The sequence below is a fragment of the Equus przewalskii genome, chromosome 17 (assembly GCF_037783145.1).
Source record: "Equus przewalskii isolate Varuska chromosome 17, EquPr2, whole genome shotgun sequence".
Classification (NCBI taxonomy): Eukaryota; Metazoa; Chordata; class Mammalia; order Perissodactyla; family Equidae; genus Equus; species Equus przewalskii.
Window position 1 is genome coordinate 74,525,944 of NC_091847.1, and position 14,642 is coordinate 74,540,585.

The window sequence follows — 14,642 nt, forward strand, 5'->3', positions numbered from 1 at the left end:
TTTTTTTGTGAGGAAGATTGTGAGCTAACATCTGTTGCCTATCTTCCTCTTTTTGCTTGAGGAAGATTGCACTGAGCTAACGTCTGTCCCAATCTTCCTCTATTTTATGTGGGATGCCACCACAGCGTGGCTAGATGAGTGGTGCTAGGTCTGTGCCTGGGATCCGAACCTACAAACCCTGGGCCGCTGAAGCAGAGTATGTGAACTTAACCACTACACCACCAGGCTGGCCCCCAATTCCGGTTTTTGGGTCCTACTTAAGAACAGATTTCTCCATTATCAAATTATAAAGGAATTTATGCATGTTTTCCTCTAGCACTTTTATGGCTTTATCATTTAGACAAGTCTGATCCATTTGGAATTTATACTAGGTTAGCTGTGAAGAATGGCTCCAATTTTACTTTTGTCAATGTAGTTACTTAGTTGTCACAGCACCTCTTCTTAAGAATTCTATCTTTTCCTCACTGATTTTACCTGTTGCCTTTTATAATGTACTAAATTTCTATGTCTCTGAGTCTCTTATTGGACTCTCTGTCTGTTCATTGATGTGTCATGCACTCAGGAGCCAATATTGCATAATTGAAGCATGGCGGCATTGCAACCTAGCGTCATGTGTACCTCTGTGATTTGGTAGAGACAGCCCTCTCTTGTTGTTGCTTTTCTTTCTGAAGGTTTTTCTGGCTGTTCCTTCTGGTTCTTCCAAATGTACGTTGTAATCAACTAGTCCCAGCTCCAGAAAAAAACACTCACGGTATTGGTATATTTACATAAAGCGCATTCAATTTATGAAAAAAATCCTACTTTCATGATGTTGAGTCTTCCTATCCAAGAATATGGTATATTTTTCTATTTGTTTATGTCTGTGTTTCAGTCTCTAAGCAATATTTTATAGTTTTCCTTGGGTATGCTTTGGACAATTTGCTATCCACACTTACAGTTGTTTCCATTTGTTTTGCTATTGCAAAATGGAGTCTTCTCTCTCATTATACCCTTTAACGGGTTATTGTTGGTGTATATGAAGGTTATTGATTTATTATGCATCTTGGTTTTTATAATTTGTGACTTTACTAAATTCCGTTATTGTTTGTAATAGTTTTCCCATTGATTCTTTTGAGTTTCCTAGAAAGATAATTATATTGTCATCAGATAAAGATAGTTTTAGCCCGTCTTTTCAATTCTTATGCCGTTAATTGCTTTTCTTGTCTAATTGCATTGTTTGTCCCTGTTCTTTCATTTTATTCTTTTCTGTTACCTGTGAATGTAGAGTTGAATGGCTGGTCTAATGAACTTCCAAATGAGATTATAGATTTTAATTAAAAATATCTATCTTTATCTCAATTCTGTTAGATGGAATAGAGTCCTGCTGTGATCATTAGTATCAACATTCTCATGCCTATATTTCCTCTCATTTTTACAAAATAATAAGTGGAAACATGATAAGCCATTCTAGCGATACCACAATCACTGCCAGGGAGACAGAAAGGGCGAATGTAATCAAAGTGCCAGGACTGGCCAGCAGTTAGCACCCCCGTGATGTGGTCTCCTGTATGCATAGACAGGTTCTCAAGTAGGAAAGGACTTTGTGAATATTAAAAATAATGCAAATAAGTACAAGTGGTACAAGAGTTAGAATTTTCATAAGTTGAAGACTAGCTGTAGCCTTCACACCTGAAGGATATCTGGGACAACTCTCTCCTTTAAGATACAAATTTTTGCAAACTACTAATATGAAAATCCACGCATTTTCCCTATTAAATTCTTCCAACTTAGTACTTGCATGTCTTCTCTCTGTAAGCCCCCTTTTTTATCCTTCTTCTTAGAAGAGAGGATAAGGCAGCAAACTACCTCTTATTCTCAAAATATCAACTCTCGTTCTTCTATGTAACTTCTTTTAGTTCTTTAGCTGGACTCACTTTCTCTTGCCATCTACCAATAATCATCAGGGCAAGACTTCCCATTAGCTTTCACTTACCCTACTTGCGGAAGCTCTTAAAAATTATTGTTTTGTTATAAAGTAATCTATACTTACAGCAAAAAATACAGATAGATAGGCATAATATTCGTCTGAAATTCTGTTATGCAAATATAAATATTAACACTTTAAAGTATGTTTTCCTATTTAAAAGATGTTATTGTTTTACGCTGATGGATACATGTCATTATATATTTATCAAAACCTGGAGAATATACAACACCAAGACTGAACTCTAATGTAAACTTTGGACTTTGGGTGATAAAGATGTGTCAGTGTGGGTTCATGGATTGTAACAAATATACCACTGTGGTTTGGGATTTTGATAGTGGGAGAGGCTGTGCATATGTGGGGCAGGAGGTATATGGGAATTCTCATTTTTTCTGCTTAATTATGCTGTGAACCTAAAGCTGCTCTAGAAAAATAGTCTGTTAAACTTAAAAAAAAACCCATATATATATACACATATAGTTTTATGTAATGTTTATATAGTGTTATGGGCAATCTGCCAGTTTCATTCAATAATACTGTATATTGTATAGTATTCTATTTTATTGACTTTTTTCACTCAGGCTTTACATTGCAATTGAATGTCCTTTAGTAAAAATTCATAGGAATGAAATAAGGGCTCAAAAGAGAAGCGCGTTTTAAAGCTTTTGACATTTATCATCATGTCTCATAGAGCATAATAAATATTTGTTGATTGAATGAATAAAAACTGGTAGCATTGCATGGGGAGGACAGGCACGAAGAGTCAGGGCAGCTGGTTCTCACTTGTGAGGGCACCTGATATTTGAGAGAAAGTAGAAGAGTGAAATTCCAAATATTTTTCAAACCACACCCTGCCCTCTCATCTGCCAAAGACACATGGCCTCTCTGCAGGGGAGAGTGTCCAACCTCAGGCAGTGAGGGGAAGGCTCTTGTCACACCCACTCCCCCACTGAGGCCCAGTGCCCGGAAGGGTTTGGGGTTCTATGGCAGAGAATATGATGAAGAAACAAGGCAGGAATATTCAACTTTCTGAGGCAGAAAGTCGACTGATGAATTTCAGATTTTCTCAAATTATAGGGGCTTAGTGATCTGTGAGCCTGCAAGGGGCCGTGGGAGGAGCTGGGCTTCAAACAGAATCAGGTCTCAGCTCACTTCTTGGCTCTGACGCTCACCTTCTTTGTGGACGTGGCCACTGAACTCTCCTGAGTCTCAGTGATGTCCTCTCTTCTGCTGGGCTTGTAAGGACAAAGCGAGTACGTGTCCCATGCTTAGCACGACGTCTGTAGCACAGTAAGTATTCACTAAATATGTGGTCCCTCCCCCTTTCTGTAACCAGAATGCCCGAGAATGTGTATTAACTGATGGTCTTTTTCACAGTAAACTCTGTTGCAGTTCCCTACATTTAAAAGTTCTATTTAGGAACAACTGTCCACAGAAACGACAGTGGCAGCCTTTTCACCCCTCTCCTGCAGCTCTGCCACCAAACCACTTCCTGGTCCTGCGGGCATCTCCTCCCTGGCCCGACCTGAGCTCCCACAGACAGGGCACTGCAGACATGCTGCCCTTCCTGGATGTCTCCCACCACAGCCACTCTCTGCGCCTCCTGCCAGCCAGTGTCAGCTGAACCCCCACCACCCCTCACTGCCCGGGGGAGCCCCTGCCTCACACCCTCTGAAAGTTGTGAACTCTAGAAGTGCTGTTCCCTTGTCCCTGGGCTGGGCCTGGCTGTCCTCCGGCGTCCCCAGTGAGAGCTCCAACAGTCTTCTCACGGTCACCTATCTACATATAGTAGGGGAGTTGATCCCACTGGCCCTGAGTTATTTTGTGACAAGCAAGTCGGTACAGTGGGAAGAAATCCTGACTGTGAACTCAGGAGACCTGGCTTCCAGTTCCACAGTCTAGCTGGAGTTCTTTGGCCTCATCATTTCAGCTCTTTGTGCCTCAGTTCCTGCATTCATAAAAAGAAGAGGTTGGACTAAACAATAATCCCTCTGGTTGGGCCTTCATCACGTGCCAGCCTTTAGGCTATTTTTTTTAATATGATGGGAAGAAAATGGTGGCATATGCATATTCACAATCTTGACTCTAGGGCCTTCCAGGATTACAGAAATACTAATGCATCAAACCCCTTCGCCTTTGGGGTGACCCAGCAAAGCTTCAGTTACTGCTCAATGCCAGACAAGGTTTCTTTGACATAACACAATGTGGTGATGGGAACAAGAAGCAACTCAGCTTTCACACGTTGCATGGCATCATCTCATTTCATCCTCATGACGAGCCTGTGAGGTTGGTATTATGCTGTCTAATACAGAAGGAGAATGAGGCCTCGTGAGATTAAATGTCATAAGCTTACCTTGTCGGTAAGCGTGGTCTCATTTCAGAGTGTCTCTCTAAATCACTCTACTCTCTGCCTTGGTAGATCTCTAAACTCACTTGCAGCTTTATGGTTCTACACAGGCTTTATTTGGGTCACCTGGGAGCCTTTTCTAGTGTTGTTTTGATGGGAGAGCATGTTTAGATGTCCTAACAATTGACTTTCAAATGAAGAGCTTTTTCAAATAAAATACGATCCAACTAAAATATAACCTGTATGTGTATTTGATATAAAAACCCCCAAACAAACAGCAAATCAAGACTTCGTCATTTCAGCTACACCCTCAGTTACCCTCATTTTGGATGTCCTGCCCTGTTCACCTTCCCATTCTCAACGTCATCATCTTAGTCACTCAGCCACTCTTGACTCCTAGCCATGGCACAGCACCCTCCCTCTACCCCACCCGCTCTGCATACACTGTCAGTCATCAAAATTGAATGGTTCTTGAAAAATGTCCAAAACCTACCCCTTCCTTCACAGTTGCACTGCTACCCCTCATGCAGCCGGGTCCACCTCCCACTCCCTGACTGGACTGCAGCCTCCCAGTCCTGCCCTCTCCTTCCGGCTGGCCATGGCAGGACTGCGGCGCATCCGATGGGACAGGGAGAACCAGCTCAAGAGCAAGGCAGGTTCCTGGGGCCCTGAAGCCCTAGCAACCCCTGTGAGCATGAAGAGAGAGGTCACCAAAACAGGCGTGAAGGACAGGGGTGAGGGGTGCAAGCCACTTCCTCACCTTGACCACGGACAAGGAGACCCTCCAGGACAGCCTCAGAGACGAGGAAGTGATGTCATGCCCATCCTGGGGTGTAGACACGTGCGCTGGGAGGGTCTGGGCTGCTCTCTGAATCTGAAATCCGTGCTGACCAACTGCACCTGAGGATGGAAGTCAGCGTGCTCTGCTGGGCTGGCACGATCTGCCAGCAGAGGCCGGGAACAGTGGCCAACGGCGGCTGAGTACTTTGTTAGCCTTCAGATTCTCGACTCTGAGAGGCCCAGCTCTCTTTCTGTTCCTGCCTTGAGCTCTGCAAGACCGCTTCCTGGGGGCCGGCCCCGTGGCCGAGTAGTTAAGTTTGCATGCTCCAGTATGGTGGCCCAGGGTTTTGCCGGTTCAGATCCTGGGCGCGGACATGGCACCGCTCATGAGACCACGCTGAGGTGGCATCCCACATGCCACAACTAGAAGCACCTGTAACTAGGATATACAACTATGCACCAGGGGGATTTGGGGAGATAAAGCAGAAAAAAAAAAAAAAGAGAGAGAGATTGGCAACAGTTGTTAGCTCAGGTGCCAATCTTTAAAAAAAAAAAAAAAAGACCGCTTCCTGCATGTCCTTTAATCCCTGCCCTCCTCCGAGAGTGAGCTGAGGCCTCTCTGTTCCTCCTTATCAGAGTTGAAGAACCCCTCAGCTCCCAGAGCTAGAGCCAACACGACACCTCTCTGGAGGACAGGTCCCCAAACAGCTGCAGGGCCACCAGCGCCTCCAAGCAGTCTGCCTAGCACATTGGAAATTGGTTGAACTAAATCACTAAAACAAGGCAAGCAGAAGGATTGCATTTAAAACACCTGGGGGCGTGTGTCCCACGAGGTGCTGAAACCACAGGCTTCTAGCGAAGAGCAGCGGCCAGCATCAAACCTTATGATCAGAAGGGACGTTGCTGAGCCGACCTGGAGGTCACAAAACAGAGTCACATACAAGTCCTGCAAACTGCATGCTTGTGAGTCAGAAATAAGCCTTTTCAGACAAGCCCCAAGCTATGGTTTCCGTACCGGCAGATCCACGGCAGCGCACAACAGTCCTCCGTCCACTCCGCTGGCAGCAAATGGTGCTGATCGTCACAAGTCTTTTCCACCAAGCCCGTGAACAGCTTCAGAATCCTTCTCAACACAGCGCTCTGGGAAGCGCCTACCAATCAGGAGGCTGGCCCCTGAGAGAAATCTTCCTTGCCATCCTGCATTCACGCATCCCTCTCATTTTCAAGGTGAAGAAACTGAGACGCAGTGACGTTCACTGAATTTTCCATGCCACTGGGTTATTTGGTAAGAGAGTTCAAAGTAGCACTTGCATCTTTTGACTCCTTCCCCAGTGCTCTTTCTAGTAACTATCTCTGAACCTTGAAATGCCCATTTTCAATAATATTATCTTGGAAACTTAAGAGCCTCCCCAATGTTTATGACTGAGGCGGTGCCTTATGAAAAGCTGTCCAGCATGCACCCCAAAAGAGATGAGATGCAGGACCAGATCTCCCAGTTCTTGGATGCAGCTAACGTCAGGGTGACCAGCGCAGCTTGGCAGGCACTTTGGCATAAGTCTCTTTGTCTCTTTATCTCTGTGTCCTGTCTTCTGCCTTGCTCATCATTTCTCTGGAGGAATCTAGCAACTGAACCCAAATGGCAATCTAAATAGCAAATGACTGGAAGAGAGAAATGCTGAAGCAAAACAATAATGTTTTTTGGCATTTTGTGATTGATTTCTGTTTTCTTGAGCTATTTGCTCTGTAACGAGAGCATCTTTGGGGCATATTTTGCTCTCTTTGATTGCTCACTTTCTCATAAGGGAAAAAAATCTTAATAAATCTTTTGTCTGTCTTGAACTCCATAGATTCCATTTTTACCATGCTAATATACTATATTGCTGAAAGAAGATAATTACGTGGTAAAATTAAGACATTCTGCAATTATATCTTATAATATCATTAATTTCCAGATGCACACAAATTATATCTACCTCAAGAAGAATAGTAATTTCCTTTGTTTCACTCACAAAAGCAGGTAATAACAATCTTTCTCCTGCAATTATTTTAGAGAAATTTTCCAATTTGTTATCTTAGACCTCTCAGAGCAGTAATGATACATTATCTCAAGTTTCAAGTTTTACTTTTATCATTGTATCACTAATGATCTTTTAGATTGAAAACAATGTTTTCTTTCTGAAAAAGCATTGACACTCATTGTCATACTCTCCAGTCTCTTCATAATCCTAGGAGAGAAATCGTTAATGGTAACGAAAGAATGGTCTTTTTGAAAAAATTATGCCATAGATAACATGCCCCCATCGATGCTAACACAAGAACTATTTCATGCAAGACATATATAGAAAAAATTAATGGCACAGAACAAAAAAGCTTGCAGAAACATACCCGTGAGCAGCTTACAAAGTTATTCCAAACTTTATTAGAATTTTGTATTCACACCAAATCAACAAATATTCTTGAGCATTTAGTCCGTGCAAAACACCATGTCAGGGAGTAAAAATGTCGTTGAACCCGCTAAGAGCTCACAGTCTAGCTGGGGAGACAAGAATGAAAGAATCAACATGGGAGAATGAGTAGCATTACAAGGCTAGGACTGCTTTAGTGATACAAGACTCATTGCCAGGTGAGTCTTAAAGAAAGGAATTCTGTGGCTCAGAAGGAAGAGAGCACGTGGGGTTTGGGAGGTGTGGGAAGAGTTCCTGGAACAGGAAAGACATCAACCGAGCCAAATACAAGAGAAGAGGCCTCATGGCCAAAATCCACCTTGATGAAGTAGGGCCTCCTCCACGAATCCCTCTCTCATTCTCGCTGCCATCTTTCCACACCTCACTGAGACTTGCCTTGTCTGGCCTTACTTTATTTCTTGTTTCTGTTTTCTCTTTGCAATATCACTAACTCTCATGGGTTCAATTACAATATGTCTTAAATCTGAGTCTCCAGCAAACCTGTGTCTCTCCACTTAGACTTTGAATCCCACGTTGCTTTCTGCCTGCCCTGATGCCTGCCTTTCTTTCCATCCCATTCTTAACAGATCTTCTCTTTCCATCCAGGACAGTTAAACGCCAAGTCCAGGAAGCTTTCTCTTGACCCCCTCACTGGCAGTCCTGTGTCCCTCCCTGGAAGTCCTGCAGGACCTTTTCCTACCTCTACCATGGACAACACTTACTGTTCACTAAAATCCTGACCCTTGGTTATTTGCCATCATGCCTTGACCTTCGAGCATTTGTGCATCTACGCCTCCTCTGAGAGCTAGCCCTCCTACCAACAGAGGTGGACCCAGCAACTTTATTTGTACTACATGACCCCACCTTCCTGGCCATAGCTGATTGTGCCATTGGTGGACTTCTGCCTCTGGTTGGGCAAAGTCAGTTTTCTCTCCCAGGATTCAGAATTGGGACCTGGAGAAGCAAATGAGTTTTTGCTGGCTCTTCAGCTAAAAAGATATTTGGAATCAAAGGACACTATCAAGAGAGTGAAAAGGCAACCCACAGAATGGAAGAAAATAGATACAAACCATATATCTTATAGGGGTCTAGTATGCATAATACATAAAGAACTCTTACAATTCAACAACAGAAAGACAAACAACCCAATTTAAAAATGAGCAAAGGATTTTCACAGACATTTCTCCAAAGAAGATATACAAATGGCCAGCAAGCACATGAAAAGATGCTCAACATCATTAGTCATGAAGGAAATGCAGCTCAAAACCACAATGAGACACTACTTCACATGCACTAGGTTGGCCATAATAAAAAAATGGAAAATAAGTGTTGGAAAGGATGTGGAGAAATCAGAACCCTCACACATTGCTGGTGGGAATATAAAACGGTGCAGCTGCTGTGGAAAAAAGTTTGGGAGTTCCTCAAAAAGTTAAACACAGAATTACAATATGAACTAGCAATTCCACTCCTAGGTACATCTCCAAAAGAATTGAAACAGGTGTTGAAGCAAAAACTTGTATATGAATGTTCATAACAATATAATTAATAATGGCCAAAAAGTGGAAACACCCCCAAATGTCCATCAACAAATGGATAATCAAAATGTGATATATCTATTCAATGGACTATTATTCAGTTGTAAAAAGGGATGAAGTACTGGTACATGCTACAACATGGATCAACTCTGACATTATGCTGAGTGAAAGAAGCTAGATACAAAAGGCTACATATGGTAGGATTCTGTTTATTTAAATACCCAGAACAGACAAACCCATAGAGATAGAAAGTAACTGTAGTTGCCAGAGTCTGGCAAGAGAAGGCAATGGAGAGTGACAGCTTAGTAGGTATGGGGTTTATATTTGGGGTAATAACAAAATTCTGGACCTAAATAATGATGATGGTTGCATAACGTTGTGAATGTAATTAATGCCTCCAAACCGTACATTTTCACATGATTTAAATGATAATTTTATGCTGTGTGTATTTTACCACAATAATAAAAAAACACACTTACAGTTCTTGGGTGACTTTTCCCATCATATTCATGGAGAACAGAAAAATTCATTCCACAAAGAGTGAAGGGTGAAGCGATTGAGCAGAGAGAAATACAAAGCCTGGGAACAGGAAGGAGAGGTTTCTCCTGTCCTTCAGATCTGACCTTGGCTCTCCTGAGGCTCACACGCGTTCGCAGCCTGGTGCTTCTACATTCACATCAAATTCCCTCTTTGTGACTCAGCAATATGAGTCAGTTACTGCCCCCCAAAAGCCCTAAGACACTCCCCCACTTAGTTCCTTAAGGGCATGGTCTGTAGTCGAATTCATCTCCATTTTTTGCTCACAGGGCTCACCTAGCCTAGTCCCCGATATTTAACTTGTACACAGCAGTATATATGCGTTAAACAGAAGGAAGGAAAAATAGATTCAAAACCATCACGGGCAAAAAACCCTTTTTGACCTAAGTAAAAACAGACCTAATGGAAGGCTTTCCTCCCATTTCTCATAATAACTTAAATCAGGTTGCTTAGTAACCATCTTCCTTAAAATGGTACGTTTATAAAAAATTGTGCTTTTCTGAGAAGCTGCGGATTTCCAAGCCAGGTTTTATAACCTCGTGCAGGCCCATATGTCTTTTTTCCAGGCCAAATTCCAACTGGCTTGCAGAGGAATACACACGCTGGAAAGCAATACTGAGAGCACTGAGAGTCGGGTCAATAGGGAAGGAAGGATTTCAGTGCAACGATAACATCAAGGGATGCCGTAAAATGAGGAAAGATCTTGGTCTTTGGGATGTGTGTTGATTGTCTTGGGAAGAAAGCTGGTGGAGAACATTGACAAGGAGAGTCACGCCCACGACTCTATGGTGCGCTGTTCAGGTCACATGAGGAGATGTCCACAGGGCAGAAAGAAAGTCTGCACCATTTGGATTTAATATAAAACCTCCGAAGCCCTGAACAAGATGTAACCCAGGAAAGGGAATCACTTTATTTTTTCATTTAATGCAATTTGGGTATCCATTCTCAATTATGTATCATAGTGAGAACTATTATTTAATATTATATTATTAGTATATTTGTATGGTTCGTATCCATTTTACTGATCATCTTCTAGAACAGGATGCCTTGAATCAAAGAATGAAACAGTATAATGGTGTTTGTTTTTAAAAAAAAAAATGTATCCATACCAATTTTTTTGTACCTTCGGGGCAGTATATCTTATGACATCGTTTCTGAGTTATGGATTCTTTCTTTGCTTAATGCAGGACAGAAGCAGAGATTGGAAGGGAAAACACTGCATCTGAAAACATTCTAAATCAAAGAACTCAAAAAGTCAAGTAGGCAGTACTCAGTTGGAGTAATTAGCAGAATAGTCCATCTAACGTTGAAGTGCCAGCAGGTCACCTGAGCCACAGCTTGATTATCGCACTGTTTAAATGCACTTGTAGCATAATATTCTACTACGACTAAAGAGCCCCTGGCATTTTCTAGGTCTGCTTCCCCTACAACTCCTGTTCAGTCATTTTCCCTGGGGTTAAGATGGCTGGACAATATCTCTTTGGAAACAATGTGAATTTCAATAAGAGCATAAAGGACCACGCTTGAGGAGCTCAGCTGTGCTTGAGTTTGTCAGTTAAAGAATTTAGAAAATTTCTTTCTGCTTGACATCTCCCTGTGTGTGACAAAGATGGACATGTCATAGAAGCTGATAGGTAGCATTCTGAGTCCTTCCCTGGTCCCAGTGGCCAGCTGAGGTGATTTTCCCTTGTGTCATCACAATGGTGTGTGTGTGTGTATGTGTTTTAAGAGTGAGCAATGAGGTTACCTACGAGGTAGGGTTACACCAGGAAGCCCCAGCTCAGGGACCACCCTAGCCAGAGGGGCTCAGGACAGCCCCCGCCCAGGGCCACTGGACCTCGCTCCGGCAGCCAGCAGTGGTGGCAGTGGACTCCGGAGATGGACAGGAACCTTTGATGGCCGAGTGGCCCAGGAGCCTCTGCCATGAGCTATCGCAGCCTGGCCCAGAGCTCCAGCCCAGCCCTTCAAACAAATGCTTCCAGAACAGCTGCTCCCTGTTCAGCCCAGAACCAAGTGCTCTGGGGGATTCCCAGCCTTGCAGTTCGTGCCTCCTCTTCTCGTATAGCTCACGGGGAGCAGCCACACCCAGGTATAAAAGGTTTGCCAGATTTCACTGAATTCCTTTGCATGTACACCATATTATTCCATATTCAAACCACTTTTTCCCCCCAATTGACAATAAACCACTTCTGAGATGAAAGAGATGGAAACAGGGATGGTAGTCTGAGCTTTATCTGGCTGTGTGGTCATGCTCATGTCAACTTCTCTGGGCCTCTATTTCCTGTTTTGTAAAATAACACACATATACCACGTGATCTCTAAGTTCCCTCCTGGCTTGAAGTTCAGTAAGAATGGGGAGTTGGAGTCACTAATATTTCAGTGGGGACAACACATGATAAAGGGGAATGCTTAGTACTCTAGGGTTTAGGTTCTTCAATTCAGCAATTTATAATACAATTCATTTCAGTTGAAACTCAACTTCAGTTCCACTCAGAATTTGAACACTTAAGTATTTTTATGGGTCATTCGAGTTGTGATATTCAACAAATATTTATTCAGCATCCACTGTGAGCTAGGTCTTGTGCTATGAGTTGGAGACAAATGAAGAATGAGGCATGGCCCCCACCTCAGAGAGCACTCAACCTGTTAGGGGAGAGACACAATCAAAGCAGCAACTGCATACATCGTGCAGTGGGTCAATCACTAGGTGCTGTGGGGGCACAGAGAGGGGGACAGAGTGTGCCAGGCACACACTGTCCAAGAGAAGATCTGTTAAAGAGGACAGTGAGGCTGGCAGGAGGGAGACAGAATGAGGGAGAAGTTTGTGCAAAGGCCCGGGGGTAGGAGAAAGTCCAGCAGCTTGGGAACTGCACATAAAAGCTGGGGCCTAGGGACTGAGGTTAGGGAGAGCAATAAGGTTGAAGAGGTTTGGAACAATTACTATTTAATAAAACAAATTAGAAACCAGAAAATGCAAATTAGAACCACAGCAAGATACCACTATACATTCAACACACTGGCAAAAATTTTAAAGTTCGATAAGAGGTGTTGTCAAGAAAGTGGAGCAAGCGAATCTCCCATATGTTGTGTGTGGTGAGAAAACACACTGGTACAACCACTTTGTAAACAGTTTTTAGATCATCTCCTTTGACCCAGCATTCTAGTCCATTCATCACAACATTGTTCGTAATACCAGAAACGAAAACAACTCTGATGTCTTTCATAGTAAAATAGATACGTAAATTGTTGTGGAGTCGCACAGTGGAACACACTACAACAAAACAAGCCATCTATAACGGTGTGCAACAATATGATTGCAGGTCACAAACTGAATGTTGAGGGGAAAGGACACAGAAACCCATACAGGCTTATTCCGTTTACATAAAGTTAACCAGGGGAAGCCAAACTTTACTCTTTAGGATTGCATAACGTAAGTGGTAAATCTATTTTTAAAAAGAAGATTATCAAAAAGGTCCAGATAAGATTACCTCTGGGAGAGGAAAGTGGCGTGCAGTTTGGAAAGGGCTGACTGGGGGCATGGCAGTGTTCATCCACTTATGTGGTTTATGTGGAGCATTTTCTTTAGAATTATGTGTTAAACTGGACACATACGTTAGCATTTTCTCAATGCATGTTATACTGCATGATGAAAGACTTAAATAAAAATGAAAACATTAGAATCAAATATGACAAAGAAAAAGACAGAGGAGGAGGGAAAGGAAAAAAGAGGGAGAGAAGAGAAGGTTAACCTGCCCACTTGGGAGCCCTGATTGTATCAGGGGCTATGGCAAAAGGGCCTTGGCCAAAAGATGTTCGGGAGGAATGGTTGTTTCCGCCTGGAGACCCGCTCATTCTCTCATCCCCGCCCTGAGGATTAATGGGGTCTTTCTCCTTGGAGTCTACGGCCAAAGACAGAGGAGGGAGAATGGCAGATAGTCCCCATCACGTGTGCCTCTCTAGTTCCCTCCACTTCTGAGAGCCCCGCTGCTGTGTCCCTGTGTCCCCTCACCCTCTCACTGCCTCGGGAGCGTTAGGCTGTGGCAACTGTTGCCAGGAAGAAACTCTCAGCCTTCTTTCTGCTCGGTTCCCTGGCATCAGAGGCAGACCAAGCACAGGGCCCCAGACCACCTCATCACATTTTCCCACTTTTTCTGCACATTGTTGAAAGCTCTCTCATGTGTTTCCTCATCGGATGCTTCAAACGGCCTCCAGATGTGGGCAGAGTAGGTATTGTCATATTCATGTGACAATAGAGACGCAAAGGAACAATCCAGGGTCACGTGGCTTGGACAAGAACGTGAGCCCCCCATTCTGAATCTGCTTCAGTGCGCTGTCCTACAGACTCCACGTGTCGCTAAAATACACTGTCCCGATCCCACACCCCAGGAGCATGTGTCTCTGTACGTTTGGGAGACCCACTAAAAACCCAGAGATGCTATGTGTCAGGGGGGAGTTATGCTAACTCACATATTAAACCACTGAATGACCAAAAGATGGAATTCATTCATTGGGCCAGTCCCATTGCCTAGTGGTTAAGTTAAGCATGCTTCGCTTTGGTGGCCTGGGTTCGGTTCCCAGGCACGGAGCCATACCACTGGGCGGTGGCCATGCTAGGGCGGCATCCCACATACAAAATAGAGGAAGACTGGCACAGATGTTAGCTCAGGGACAATCCTCCTCAGCAAAAAAATTTTTAAAAATGCACAGACACACAAAAGATGGAATTCATTCCAAATCCTGATGCCCCTCAACTTTTGAGTTGAATCTAAATGTCTCGGTCGAGCTTGCTCTCTCTGATGTGAACTTCACACACTTTCTTCATTTCACAAAGCACTAAAGAAACAAAGGATTCTATGACTCACCCAAAGCTTTTCGCCCTTCATCATTGTTTCTCAGAGGAAGGGGAGAAAGGGAGAGACTCTCTTGTGTTTCAAAGATCTAATTTTTGGTGTGAAAGAGTAATGGCTTGGAGCTGACCCCTTTGAAGCAGGTGGTAAAGAATGAAAAAGGCATGGACAAGTGAAAATCAATACTTC